The sequence below is a fragment of the Protopterus annectens genome, chromosome 8.part1 (genome assembly GCF_019279795.1).
Source record: "Protopterus annectens isolate FY-2018-M chromosome 8.part1, PAN1.0, whole genome shotgun sequence".
NCBI lineage: Eukaryota > Metazoa > Chordata > Ceratodontiformes > Protopteridae > Protopterus > Protopterus annectens.
Window position 1 is genome coordinate 118,330,568 of NC_056742.1, and position 14,695 is coordinate 118,345,262.

At 38.7% G+C, this 14,695-nt stretch overlaps 1 protein-coding gene across 1 annotated transcript in view; it reads right to left on the reverse strand.

Moving 5' to 3' along the window:
* The window catches only part of CIBAR2 (CBY1 interacting BAR domain containing 2), a 331,926-nt gene that overhangs the window by 302,870 nt on the left and 14,361 nt on the right, over window positions 1-14,695 (reverse strand). The gene's annotated exons all lie outside the window — the stretch shown is intronic.

A 14,695-nucleotide genomic window follows, 5' to 3' on the forward strand; every position in this document is an offset into this window, starting at 1 on the left:
GAAAATAGATGCGAAAGGTCAATTAAAAAAGCAGAGACAATTAGGAGTCCCTCAGGCGCATAGGTGGCTTGAGGAAGCAAACCGTAAGGAGCAGAGAATTAAAAACTCAAAGACAATGTTCTTAGACAAAGAAGACAATAACTTAGTAATAGCAACGGCCCCTCTTTCGCCCCCTCCACTTCCGTTACCAGAATATGAAGCAAGTGGACGAGCTGATCCACCTCCGCTATACCCAGCTGTCCCTGCAAAAGCACAGCCGCTTGTCAGGGATCCTATCGAGACTAGGTCTCGAACACGCGACTTGAGGAGGGAGATTGAATTAAATGAATTAAATAGAGCATCACAGACTATGAGTGAAGAAGAGATATGTCCGCTCATAGAAGTACTGAATCCTCAGGCTGGACAGGCAGGACAAGATCCGACTCTTTTGGTTTATAGACCATGGACACCGAAAGATATCCAGAAAGCCACGGAAGGTATTCCCCACCCAAAAGTGAATTTTAGAAAATTTTTAGAAGACTTACAGGGTATGAGATTAAGTTACCATTTAAATGGAGAGGAAGTAGAAAAAGTAGTCAGATAAATTGTGGGTCCAGATTGGCACATGATCAGTGGTGACTGGAATCCTCGTGACGCACAACTTAGACCACTCCCACATACTAATGCAGACCTGGATGGCAGAGTGAAAGGTCTGACAGACCGAATCTCTGAAAAGTGGAAGCCTAGGGCTGATTGGACTTGCATTAATCAATGCATTCAACAGGAAGGTGAAACAGTTGATAGATATTATGCTAGACTGTTAGAGTGTTTTAATAATCACTGCGGAATGCAGATAGCAGAAAACCAGACACATGATTCCTCATATGAACAACAGTTAAAGAATGCATTCTTGAAGGGTAGTATAACTCCCATTAGTAGCTTTATTACAAAGCATATGGTAGATCATCGAACAAGTAGATTACAGCCATTACTTGAATATGCTAGACATGCAGAAAGACATTTTAATAGTAAAAAGAAAAAGAAAACTCAAGTATTTTCGGCAGAAGATGGGTCAGAAGTGTTTGTAGTCCAAACTGGGAAAAAGGGTAAGAAAAATACCCAGGGAAATAAACAATCTGACAAACGATCAGAAGATTTCGAGGAAAGAAAGAAAAAGGGCGAATGTTTTAAGTGCGGGAAAAAAGGACATTTAGCAAGGGATTGTAGGTTAAACAAGAAGGCGACTACAGAAGATAAGGAGGATGAGGAATGACTATATGATAGTCAGGAATCATTGGAAGAGAGTAAGCAAGAAAAAGTAAGTACAAATATGATAGCAGGAGTAGAGGATGTATATGAATTCAAAGAAATAGAAGAAAATGAAATTTTGGACCTAGCTCTTTTGAGCTTAGAGCTTTACTTAGCAGACACAAAACCGGAAGTGACGCTTCTGGTAGAGGGGAGGGAAGTTAAATTTTTGTGTGACTCAGGGTCTTCACGGACCCTGATACACCCTTCCAAGCTACCAGAAGATACAGAATCACCAGATTATATACTAGTGAAAGCAGCCAATGGACAGCTGTATCGGGAGCCACTCTCCCATGACATAACAATAACAGACCCCGTTTCAGGGATGACTCAGAAAAGTAAGATTGTAGTTTCTGCAAAATGCCCAGTAAATCTTTTGGGTAGAGATTTGATGCAGATATTTGGCATAGCCGTAGTTCCAACCATGCAAATTATGGAAGCACAGCGACAAATGGATACTTTTGTAGTGCGACTGGAGGATGAAATGTATTATTGGTACAGCCAGGACTTGGTTATGACTTGTCCAGGGGCAGTAACCGAAGAACTGATGAACGTAGCCATCAGCAAGTTCCCCTCCCTCGATTGACAAACAGCATTTGTTGCATTGTACTCTATATTACTGTAATAGACCAGGACCTGATAAAGTTTATGAACAAGAATTGTTTCAGAACCATGCAAACAGGCTAGTATTGCGAAACTTGTAATGGGATGCAGAAGGGAACAGTGTAGCAAGCTGTTCATTGCCCCAAGAATTTATAGCACTTTACAAATCTAATCGACTGCCACATGTTAGTTTAACTAAGAACAAAACTTTAAAATGGGCAGACTTAGGTGAAAAAGTCACAAGGTGGGAAAAGCAGACAGAATTAGAGCTCTCCGAACAAGGAGTACAGAAACAGAAATTGAATTGGATTACACAGACACATCCAGCTGTACACTCACAGGCTAGTGAGAATAGCTGAGTATTACTCTTATTGGAAGACGAGGAAAAAGCCTTGTGGGGCATACCAGATATTCTCTGGTCAGCAGGGAAATCAGATGTAGGACTTATACGAACAGCAGGACCAGTTACCATAATGCCAAAGTCAGCATTTAGACCCCAGAAAAGACAGTATCCCTTGAGAAAGGATGCAGAGGTAGGAATCAAGTCTATCATAGCAGCCTTACTTAAGGAAGGAGTCTTAATAGAATCTCCTGATTCACCATGTAATACACCTTTATTTCCTGTCAAGAAAGCAAACGGGGAATGGCGTATGGTCCAAGACTTACAAGCTGTAAATAATGCAGTTATACCCAGGGCACCAACGGTGCCAGATCCACACACCTTATTGAATGATTTAAAGCCAGAACAGAAATATTTTTCAGTGGTAGATATTAGTAATGCATTTTTCTCGATACACCCTGACAGCCAATATTGGTTTGCGTTTACATTTCAGGGAAAGGGGTATACATATACCAGATTACCACAGGGATATTGCGAAAGTCCAACAATATTTGCACAGGAAATGGCAAGCAACCTGGCGGGATTTATCCCACCGAAAGGTAGTCAGATTCTACTTTATGTAGACGACATTCTGCTGGCAGCCCCCACCCAGCAAGAATGCAAGGAGGACACAATAGCTTTATTACAATTTTTAGCTACTCAAGGTCACAAAGTGAACAAAGACAAGTTACAGCTTTGGAGAAAACAAGTTAAGTACTTGGGATATGTAATTTCCAAAGAAGGCAGAATATTAGATGAAGACAGAAAAACAGCAATTTTACAAGCACCTAGACCAACTACCAAGAAGGAAATGATGTCCTTCCTGGGAACTACTAATTTTTGCCGGAGTTGGATACCAAACTATGCTTTGGAATCTGCTCCACTGGCCGATTTAATATTTAAGAAGCCGATGGCAGCACAAGATTTATTACAATGGACACCTGAAGCAGAAGCAGCTTTCTGTAAGCTGAAACAATTGGTAGCATCATCCTTAGTTCTGGGATTACCAAACTATCACAAGCAGTTTATCCAAACTGTAGATTGTAAGCAAGGTTATATGACATCAGTATTGATACAGCAACATGGGGACAAACAACGCCCCATAGCTTACTATTCATCACAGTTAGATCCAGTGGCGTAATCCTTGCCCCACTGTGTACAAGCAGTAGTAGCAGCTGCAATGGCAGTGCAGGCTTCAGCCTCAATAGTGTTATTCCACCCTCTCACATTGAGAGTGCCTCATGCAGTCGCAATTATTTTACTGCAAGAAAAAGTAGCATATATTTCTCCAGCTAGGCATCTTTCCTGTATGACCATACTGTTGAGCCAACCTCATATGTCAATTGAACGATGCACAACTTTGAATCTGTCAACTTTACTTCCAACCCCTGCAGATGGCAAACCACACTGCTGCCTGCAGAAGATTGAACAAAAGACATTACCTAGACAAGACCTTACGGATGTTCCCTTGGATGATGCTGAGGTGACATGCTATGTGGATGGCTCATGCAGGAAGGGTCCTACAGGACAGAACCTAGTGGGATATGCAGTCATTTCTGATACTGAAACTTTAGAAGCAAAATCTTTACCACACAACTTATCTGCACAAGCATCAGAATTGATTGCCTTAACAAGGGCATGTACCTTAGCAAAAGGTAAGAAAGTGAACATTTATACTGACAGTCAGTATGCTTTTTCTACTGTACATGTTTTTGCGCAACAGTGGAAAAATAGAGGAATGATAACATCTACTGGTAAACCGATCAATCATGCGCAACTTATTTTAGATTTGTTAGATTCAATTCAGTTACCTAAAAAAGTAGCTATTTGCAAATGCATAGCTCATACGAAACAACAGGATAGAATTTCACTAATGCACGGGCTGATACAGCTGCGAAGCAGGCAGCCTCAGCCACAGAAACTTTTCTTTTGAGTGAGGAATTACAACCCTCAGAGACTTTAGATTTAGAAATGTTAAAAACAATGCAGACACTTACTACAAATATTGAGAAACAAAAGTGGATAAAACAAGGAGCAATCCTCGAAAAGGGACTGTACATCTCCAAGGAAAGGAAACCAATTTTGCCATCTAATTTGTTTAGATATGCAGCATTGTTGAGCCATGTCTCAACAGGGGGGATGGTACAGTTAGTGAATCGAGTGTTTACAACCTATGGATTTACAAATTATACAAAAAATTTTTGTGCAGCATGCCATGTTTGTAACAAGCATCATGCACAAGGGGCATTGAAGCCTAAGCAAGGGAATTTTCCTACACCACCATATCCATTCTATCCTATTTGTATGGATTTCATAGAATTGAATAAATGTGAAAATAAGAAGTATTGCCTTGTTATTATAGACATGTTTTCCAAATGGGTAGAAGTGTTTCCAACTAAAAATCCAGATGCAGCTACTGTTGCAAAGGTCCTTGTTAAAGAAATTATACCCAGATTTGGCATACCAGAAAAGATTTATAGTGATAACGGGAAACATTTCGTGAACCAAACGATCCAGCAACTCAGTTGTTATTTTGGGATATCATTAAAGCACCACTGCGCGTATCACCCCCAATCTGCAGGGCTAGTAGAGAGGCATAATGGGGTATTGAAGAACAAACTTAGGAAGTTGATAGAAGAGACACAGAAAAACTGGGTGCACTGTTTGCCTTTAGCACTGTTGAGTATGAGAACTGTTCCAAATGTAAAGGGATTAACTCCTTTTGAAACTTTGTTTGGGAGGGCATATTATACACCTCAGTGGAAACCTCTCATGTCTACAGAGCAGGAGGCTGACAGTTCACTTGCAGGATATATGAGGTGATTTTTGAATAACAAACTTTTGCAGTTAAATTCTGTTTCAGATAAAGAGCAACCAAAATCGGAAGCACCAGTAGCCCCAGGCACCTGGGTCTGGGTGAAGATTGTGAAGTGGAAAAATTGGAGTTCTCCGAAGTGGGAAGGTCCATACCAAGTACTACTGTCAACACCCACTGCAGTCAAGATCGCAGAGCGAGCTTCCTGGATTCATTTGATGCACTGTAAACTGGTTAAAAACTTTGAACTGGACAAAAACTTTGTTACTGTTGCACAACAAGAACAAAATGGCCAGGTACATAGTGAGTAGAGACATTGAGCAACCTCAGAAAACTTGTATGATTGTTTTTATTGCAATATTAATCACACTGTTCTTTTTGTTGCGGCCGTTCCTTTTTCCTGCCACAAAGGTTGAACTGATTAGACGTAATGAACCAAACATAGACTGGCATCCGAACTTTAACACTTATCAGGCAATTACACGTGTGTACACAGAGACTTTTAATGTTTTGAACTGCTGGGTCTGTACGGCCATACCAACAGCATAAGGGGGTTTTATTAATGACAGCTATCCCCCTAGGGGTCAACGAGACCTGGGAAAATCTGGTTTTTGACACAGTTGCTATTAAAGCACAAGATAAGGTAGCACTGTATTTGCCTGTGACACAACAAGGAATTGTATGTTTCTATAAAAATGATACCATCCAAGTTGGATGGAGTAAATGCAACGTTACAGTACAGTATAAATGTTATAGAAAACCAAATGATTTGAGTGGATCTTGTAGTACAGATTATGACTCATTTTTGAAATCTATGCATAAGACCCTTGATCAGGTACAACACAATCCTGTACTTTTCAAACAGTTATCAGTAATAGATAGGAAAATGTTTCATGCAGGGCAGTCATTTTGTAACAAAGTAATAACTAAGGTAGAAGACTGCTATTTTGTATGTGGTAAAAAGGCATATAAATGGTTACCTGAGAATTGGTCTGGCAGTTGTTTTTTGGGGTACCTGGTTCTGGCCATCCGACACACTGCAGCTTTGCCTCAGGGGAGTATTCGAAATACTTGAGACGTAACCAAAAAGACTGTTAAGAAACCTGAGAATCCAGTGGGACGAATCGAAGCAGGGTGGAAAGACCATCGTAATGTGGGAACCAAACTTGTGCACATGGACTTGAGTGATTCTGTTATATCCTGGGCAGGTATATCACCCATGTATGGCGGAGTTAAATCAATATGGGAGCTGCAAAAACTGTCCAAACTTCTCGAAATAATGATTAATGTGACTTTTTCTGCTCTTGAACTGATAACTGATGAACTGAATGCCATGAGAACTGTAGTGCTCCAAAACCGAATGGCTCTTGACTTCACCCTAGCGGCGAGAGGTGGAACTTGCGCTTTAATCAAAGAAGAATGCTGTGCATTTATTCCTGACCATCAGCATGAGATTAACGATCATCTCGAGGTAATTCAGCAAGTGTCGGCCATGACCAAACCAGGTCCAAACCCTCTGACAGAGTTTTTCCAGAATGCCTTCGGGGGTGGGGCTCCATTTTTCTGAACATATTGATTGCTATTGGGGTAGGATTACTCCTAATAGGAGTTTGTATTTGTTGTGGAATCCCCTGCATGAAGAGATTAATTAAAGAATTCATAGATATATCCGTATCTGAGACTATGTATCAAAGTACTGAATTTGAAGAGCTGCTAGAATGCGAAACACTTTCATAAAAGTTTAAACTGAATGACTTTCTTAACTGCAAATCCTAAATGGAAGAGGTTAGGAAAAAAAGCAAGCTGTTTATTCTTTTTTGAAAATAGAATAAAAAGTATTAATAGAAGGGAAATGTTAGAAAAATATGTATTAATGTGTGTATGCTTAATGCCAAATTAATAATCAAGTGTTTTTAATATGCTTTTCATTCTATTTTTCATGCACTGTGTTTTATACAAATTGAGTTTCATATGAGACTGAAAAAGATGCTTTTTGAAAACTGCAGCATGCTTTCTGAAACTTACAAGTTGCCCTCTGACCTAGTAACTGCTAGCACAGCAATATTCTTGTTTATGCCTTGTGGAAATGTACTTGAGAAGCAGGTGTTTATCTGCTAGGTCAGAAGTATATGAATGAACAATACCTTATATTATAAATGTAATGATTCTAGACAAATGGCATTGTCCAGAGGATGGGAACCTCTGCAGCTGCAGTAATTTAGAGATAAAGTAGACAAAGGATTATTAGAGAAATGAACTGCTAGCATTGTGCTTGATTTAGCTGTAGTATCTTGAATGTAACATAACAAGTATCTAACTGAAAGTAACCAAGGTGATGTTGTTTTCCTCAGGAAGTTTCACATAAAAATTGTTTAAATCAGCAGAAATTCATGGGAAAGATGGTCAGCAGATGATGATGAAAAGGTGGTAATCTGTTACGTCAGCATGGTAGGACAGGATTAATTTGATAACCTATAAAAATGAATGTATTTCCTGTTTCTGGTTAGACAAACTCTGTATTAGCACGTCTTTGTCTCCTTGCTGCAAGATTAATGTGCCTTAACCTGAACCTACCGTGTTTTGATCATTTTTAAAGTATATTTTTCCTGTGACACTACTGTTTCTACTGAAACAGAAAGTTCCAAGTACTAAAACTATAACTATCTACAATGGTTCATAACAATAACTTGTTCCATCAGTGTAAGTAAATGCACACTGATGCATCGTGAGAAAAAAATCATTTAATTACATGTTAAATGACAGCTCTATTCAAGTGATGACAGAAGAACAATACCAGAACAAATTACTTAGCCTTATGTACTGCAACACCAATAGCACAACAGTATTCAAATGTCTAGCCTTCATTAAAAAGAGAATAAGAGACAGTGTTCAAGGCTTTGTTATGTATTCATCTAAACTGCTTAGTCCTGATCTGGTATTTATCATCAGAGACATGAATAATGTGTAAAGCATTCAGAGAAATTTCACCAAAATTATTAGAACTACAATTTTTGTTGTATAGTAAGAGACTGAAGTCTTTACACCATAGCAACTGAGGCATGAAGTTATAAATACATACAAGGTAAAAGTCTAACAAATTGGTAAGGGAATGCTTACAAATAAAGCTTTTCAGGGGCAATGATGACTGTAGAAAATGAAGTAAACAATAACATCCATATGGTCAAGAATGGTGTGACAAGATCAAAAACTTAAATTTGCGAGACAAGCAGTTGAAACATACTTCCTCTGAAAAATCAGACAATTCACCATTACAGAAATGTCAAATCTAGGTTTCATGTCTACTTCAAAAGTACAGACCAGAAAAATAAATTTCAAATGTAAACCTCAATGCACACAGGAACCAAAAAGGCAGAGAAGTACAACTCTGCTTGGTGGAATAAATGTTTGATTAGTGCTTTTGTTTCTTTGAGAAGAAACAGGTCATATAACTAATCAACCATCAGAGGCTAACACTACATTAAGTCACAGGCTAGCAGAGTTTGATTACAAACTAATGAAATTTAAGAAACTACAATTAGAAAATGCCTATTTAATTGAGAGTATTAAAACAAACATGGTCCCAAAGGGATTGCAGATGAGGTGTTTCCCAACTGGGTTGATTCCTGATTCCTATTTGCATAAGAAATTACTCACACTTTTTGATCACCGTGGGTACAAATATATGGATGTACTTATTAAACATAACACAAAATTAATCAATGAACTGATTGTTAATATCAACCAGCTTGATAACTTAATAACTCATGACATACAGTATGAATCCCATAGGATGGAGCATGTAGAGATTTTTATGAGCATAGAAGAGCATATTCAGACCATTAAGAATTGTAACATTAAAAAATTAGGATGTGACCGTAATGATTACACTAACAAAACAGCTTATCCAGCTCCCCCTACCTCTCATGTGTGGGGTACAACATTTCAAAGAGCATTTGAAGAATTGTCAAATACATCTTATACTGATGTGAATGAGTTTGTTCATAACAACAAAACAAATGTTTTTTTTTAGATCAAGAAGAATACCTACTGTTGAGGAGATCAGAGAGACTCAGGGAGAAACAGCAGAATCACAGCAACCAAAAGAAAACCACAAACAACAATAAACCCCCTCAATGGGGCAGTCCAAGGGAGACAAGGGTGAGGCTACAAGAGCCAGAATTACATACAAAGGAACTTGAACTGGCATTAACGGTTGAAAACAACTACAACAACGTAAACTGGAAGAGGAAATACAGGAGAGTATACAGAGAAAGAGGGTGGTGAAGAAGTTGGATTGTCAGAGAGATGAAGAAAGTAGACATAAGTATAAAGAGATGAGGCATATGGTGAAGAGAGAGGTGGTGAAGGCTATGGATAAGGCGTATGGAAGGTTATATGAAAGGTTGGACATTAAGGAGGGAGAAAAGGACCTGTACTAATTGGCTAGACAGAGGGACCGAGCTGGGAAAGGTGTGCAACAGGTAAGGGTGATAAAGGATAATGAGGGAAATGTACTCACAAGAGAGGAGAATGTGTTGAGCAGATGAAAAAATACTTTGAAGGGCTCATGAATAAAGAGAATGAGAGAGAGAGAAAAGATTGGATGATGTGGGGATAGTGAATCAGGAAGTGCAACAGATTAGCAAGGAGGAAGTAAGGACAGCTATGAAGAGGATGAGGAATGAAAAGGCTTTTGGTCCAGAAGACATACATGTGGAAGCAGGGAGGTGTTTAGCAGAGATGGCAGTGGAGTTTTTAACCAGATTGTTTAGTGAAATCTTGCAAAGTAAGAACCAAACCCAGATACCGAATACAAATCCACAATCCAAATAAACTCAGTACACGGCAAGTGGCTTCCACGTACACAAGTCCTTTAATTTCAATGAAAAACTTGATAAAACACTTTAAAAAATACCACAATATAAAAGATAAACAGTTGAGCGCTTTCCTCTGTTAATTCGACATCTTCAGAACTACTAGCTGCTACCACAGTAAGCTTAAAATAGGCTTTCAAAAGCACACACCCCTCAAAAATAACCAATCAGAACTAATATTCAAATAAGGAGTACATACACCTTACTAAAAGTCTACTAGCAGTAATGTAACCAATGACCATGATACATCTGATAACCAATGAGAAAAGCAACTTTGGCAATTCAACCAATGGTAGCAGTGACAAAAACTAATGTACAGATAAACAATACAAAACTCCCATAGGTTACATCTTACCTAATCAAAGGTGCAGAATGGAAAAACGGACCAATAATAAAAGCAGCCTCAAGGACCAAGAATATGGGCAACAGTAAAATTTTACCCAGTCAAGGTGAAGTCAAACAGGCTGAATATTAGTTTTGATTGGTTATTTTTGAGAGGTGTGTGTTTTTGAAAGCCTATTTTAAGCTTACTGTATTAGTAGCTAGCAGTTCTGAAGATGACAAATTAACAGATGAAAGCGCTTAACCATTTAGCTTTTATTTTGTGGTATTTTTTAAAGTGTTTTATCAAGTTTTCAATGGAATTAAAGGGACTTGTGTATGTAGAAGCTGCTTGCCATGTACTGAGTTTATTTGAAATCTTGGAAAGTGAGAGGATGCCTGAGGAGTAGAGAAGTGTTTTGGTACCAATTTTTAAGAAAATAGGGTGATGTGCAGAGCTGTAGTAACTACAGAGGGATAAAATCAATTGGTCACAGCATGAAGTTATGGGAAAGTATAGTGGAAGCTAGGTTAAGAAGGAAGGTGATGATTAGTGAGCAGCAGTAATGTTTCATGCCGGGAAAGAGCACTACAGATGCAATGTTTACTCTGAGAGTGTTGATGGAGAAGTATAGAGAAGGTCAGAAGGTGTTGCATTGTGTTTTTGTGGACTTAGAGAAAGCATATGACAGGGTGCCTAGAGAGGGGTTATGGCATTGTATGAGGAAGTCAGGAGTGGCAGAGAAGTATGTAAGAGTGGTACAGGAAATGTACGAGGGTAGTGTAACAGTGATGAGGTCTGCGGTAGGAATGACAGATGCATTTAAGATGGAAGTGGGATTACATCAAGGATCAGCTCTAAGCCCTTTCTTATTTGCAGTGGTGATGGACAGGTTGACAGATGAGATCAGACAGGAATCCCTATGAACTATGATGTTTGCGGATGATATTGTGATCTGTAGTGAGAGTAGGGAACAGGTTGAGGAGACCCTGGGGAGGTGGAGATATGCTCTGGAGAAGAGAGGAATGAAGGTCAGCAGGACTAAGACAGAATATATGTGTGTGAATGAGAGAGAGGATAGAGGAATGGTGAGGATGCAGGGAGTAGAGTTGGCACTGTCAGGAGTAACTTGTGACAGATGGGTACCAGTAACAGTGAAAGGGAAGGTCTACAAGAGAGTAGTGAGACCAGCTATGTTATATGGGTTGGAGATGGTGGCATTGACAAAAAGGCAGGAGTCAGAGCTGGAGAAGGCAGAGTTAAAGATGTTAAGATTTGCATTGGGTGTGATGAGGATGGACAGGATTAGGAATCAGTATATTAGAGGGTCAGCTCAGGTTGGACAGTTTGGAGATAAAGCCAGAGAGGTGAGATTGCATTGGTTTGGACATGTGCTTAGGAGGGATTATGGGTTTATTGGGAAAAGGATCCTAAGGATGGAACTTCCAGGGAAGAGGAAAAGAGGAAGGCCTAAGATAAGGTTTATGGATGTAGTGAGAGAGAATATGCAGGTGGTTGGTGTGACAGAGCAAGATGCAGAGGACTGGAAGAAATGGAAACAGGAGATCCACTGTGGCGATCCCTAACGGGAACAGACAAAAAACGAAGAAGGAGAAGAAGTGGGGGATAAACCAAACGTTATATATAGAAAAGGTAAAAATCTTAAAACAGTGTTTGAAAATTATAAATTCCCAGAAAAGAAAATTATGGTATGAAAAAATGCAGTCACTGTGGTTATTGCAAGCACATTCTTGTAGGTGACAGTATTAAAGTGAATGGTTTTAAAATTAAAATACTTGACTATTTTAACTGTGAAATAAGGGGGGTGGTAATTGATTGTGTACCTTGTGGCTTATCCCCTGGGTTTTACTTAGGAAAGACTGAGTAGAGATAAAAAAAAAACGTGTCTACAAGCACAACTATGGAATTAAGAAGAAAAAGGAAACAAACGCACTATCAAAACATGTGAAAGAGAACTCTGGGCATTACTTTAAATTTATTATTCTAGAAAAAGTTATGCCGAATGTGAGGGGTGGTTCATTGTCTCTAAATATAGAGAGGCATGAGGTGTTACTGGCAATTGTGTTTAAATGCTAACAATTGGCCAGGTTTGAATGATCAAATATTGCTGGCATGTATTTTAAAGTTGAAAGCATTGGAGAAATAAGGTTTATTACTATCCATACATTTAAATTTGTACCTGCAAGATGTTTATAGCTTTTTAAACTTTTATGCTGTTTGCATTTTATATGTTCTTTACATATTTGCTACTGTTGCTTTAAAAAAGGCAGCTTGTTCTGTTTGAGGGCTTGGCAGTCATATGACCTTTTTTTTAGATCAGCTGAGCTTATAAATTCATCTGTTTGTTGTATGTTTTTTATCTGAAGAAGTTTCTTCTCAATGAAATGAAAGCGCTAATCAATTAAACGTTTACTCTGCCAAGTAGAGTTCTGCTTCTCTGCCTTTTCGCTACTTCAGAAGTAGGCAAAGTCCATGCAATTTAGAACTTTGATAATAGAAAGACCATTTTGTTTGATGTATTTGTACATATGTATCTGCTTGTATGATAAGGCTATCTGTCCTTTACATGAAGTTAATAATCATCATTCACAGTTCCACTTAATGTTTGTGACAGAATGCAGACATTTATGTGTATTTGTGTGTGTGTGTGTGTGTGTGTGTGTGTGTGTGTGTGTGTGTGTGTGTGTGTGTGTGTCTACATTTTAATCTATGAGTGACTGAACTATGTGCACTAGCAAAATGAAAAGCAAGTAAAAGTCTAACTACAACTGGAATTCATGAAAATATATGTTATGACATAATGCAGGATGTGATGTGTAATATTATGTGATGCAGGTCGACCATCTCGCTCACTGCATAGCGCTAGTGCGTATGTGATGACTATATTACTACATCTGTTTGACAGTATATGAGCAGCCCCTCCTCTATATATTCTTACTGGCCCCACTAACCAGAATGCTTAACCTGACTGTAAAGGGATAATATTATCCAATTCGCACATTCCTTACAATATAATGTATGTAGTGCTCAGATTTTTGTTTTCCATCTCTCTACAATGTAATATAATGAAGTCCTTATTGCCTAGGACTGCCCCCTCCTACCATCAGATGTAGAATAAATGGTACATTGCTCATTAACCAAGATATCCTTCCCTTTTAATGTTTTGTTACACTTGTTAACCAGGTTCATCTATCTCATTTTCCCTCCAATAACACTGTAGATCCTACACAGGATCACTTTGGTGCATCATGTGTCAATAAAGTTCACCAGAGTGTGTTTTAACTATGCCTTGTATACAGTTATCTTGATATCATTTACATACAACATGACACCATGCACCTGATGTGTAACCTGGCAGTATGCAAAACATTTAGCATACCTTGCTATAGCATGAGGTGGGTCAAATAATAATGAAGTGCCTGGAGACAAGGTGCCCCCCCCCCCAGTACTTTAGCAATAACACTTTGTAACACACTGCATCTAGCAAACTGTCTTCTCTCATAATGGGGTCAAAGCAACACATTGTATACCTAAAGGGTAAATATTCTCCAGCATCAAATGGCCACTTCTTCAAGAATCAAGAGTGGATATTGTCTGCCAGAGCAGTTCATTAATATCTGCCTTGTCATACTATCGGTTGATACCAAGTGAAGTTAGCACAAGTCCCTTATACTGATTTGTGCAATGTAGTACTATTGGTCAAGTGGCATTAATGAAACATACTGTCACTCCCAAAGCAGTACTGCCTAACACACAGGAGTGCAAGCGATTTATACCACTTTGTGTCATGAAGAAATTCTTCATGATTCAGATCCTTTGTCACTTATGTCCAGTAAAAAATTACTGGATTGTAAAGTTTTTAATACCAAATAGGCTTAACAAAATGTTTGGTTTGGCATTCCTCTGTACTGCCATGGAAGACAGGATGATCATAAAGGACTTTTCCTATCTGAATTTTGAAGTGAAATATTATTTTAAACAAATACAAAATGGCTGTTGCATTATTTAAGGGCAAAGATGATAAGATGTGCATGAAAGTCCATTTAATGGCTTTTATAAAATGTTTGGAGAAATATATTTATTGATTATTAATTTTAGCCTGTGAAAAAAGACCACAGCTTTTTCCAGGTCAGTTTTAAGATGAATAGAGCTATGATAACATAGGCTCATAGGATGTTACTAGGCTAATGGCCCTGGGGCCCTTACATGCCTAGCCAAGAGTTTATCCCCAAAAAGAAACCTCAGTCAGCACCTGTCACCCCTGTCAATGAGGGACACAAGTGGAACCCCCGGGTCAAATTTGTGTTTTCCCATCCACTCATCAAGGTTGCACTTGAAGAGGATCAGTGAGGTACTCTGTCCACCGTGTATGAGGAGTCTATTCCAGAGATGGG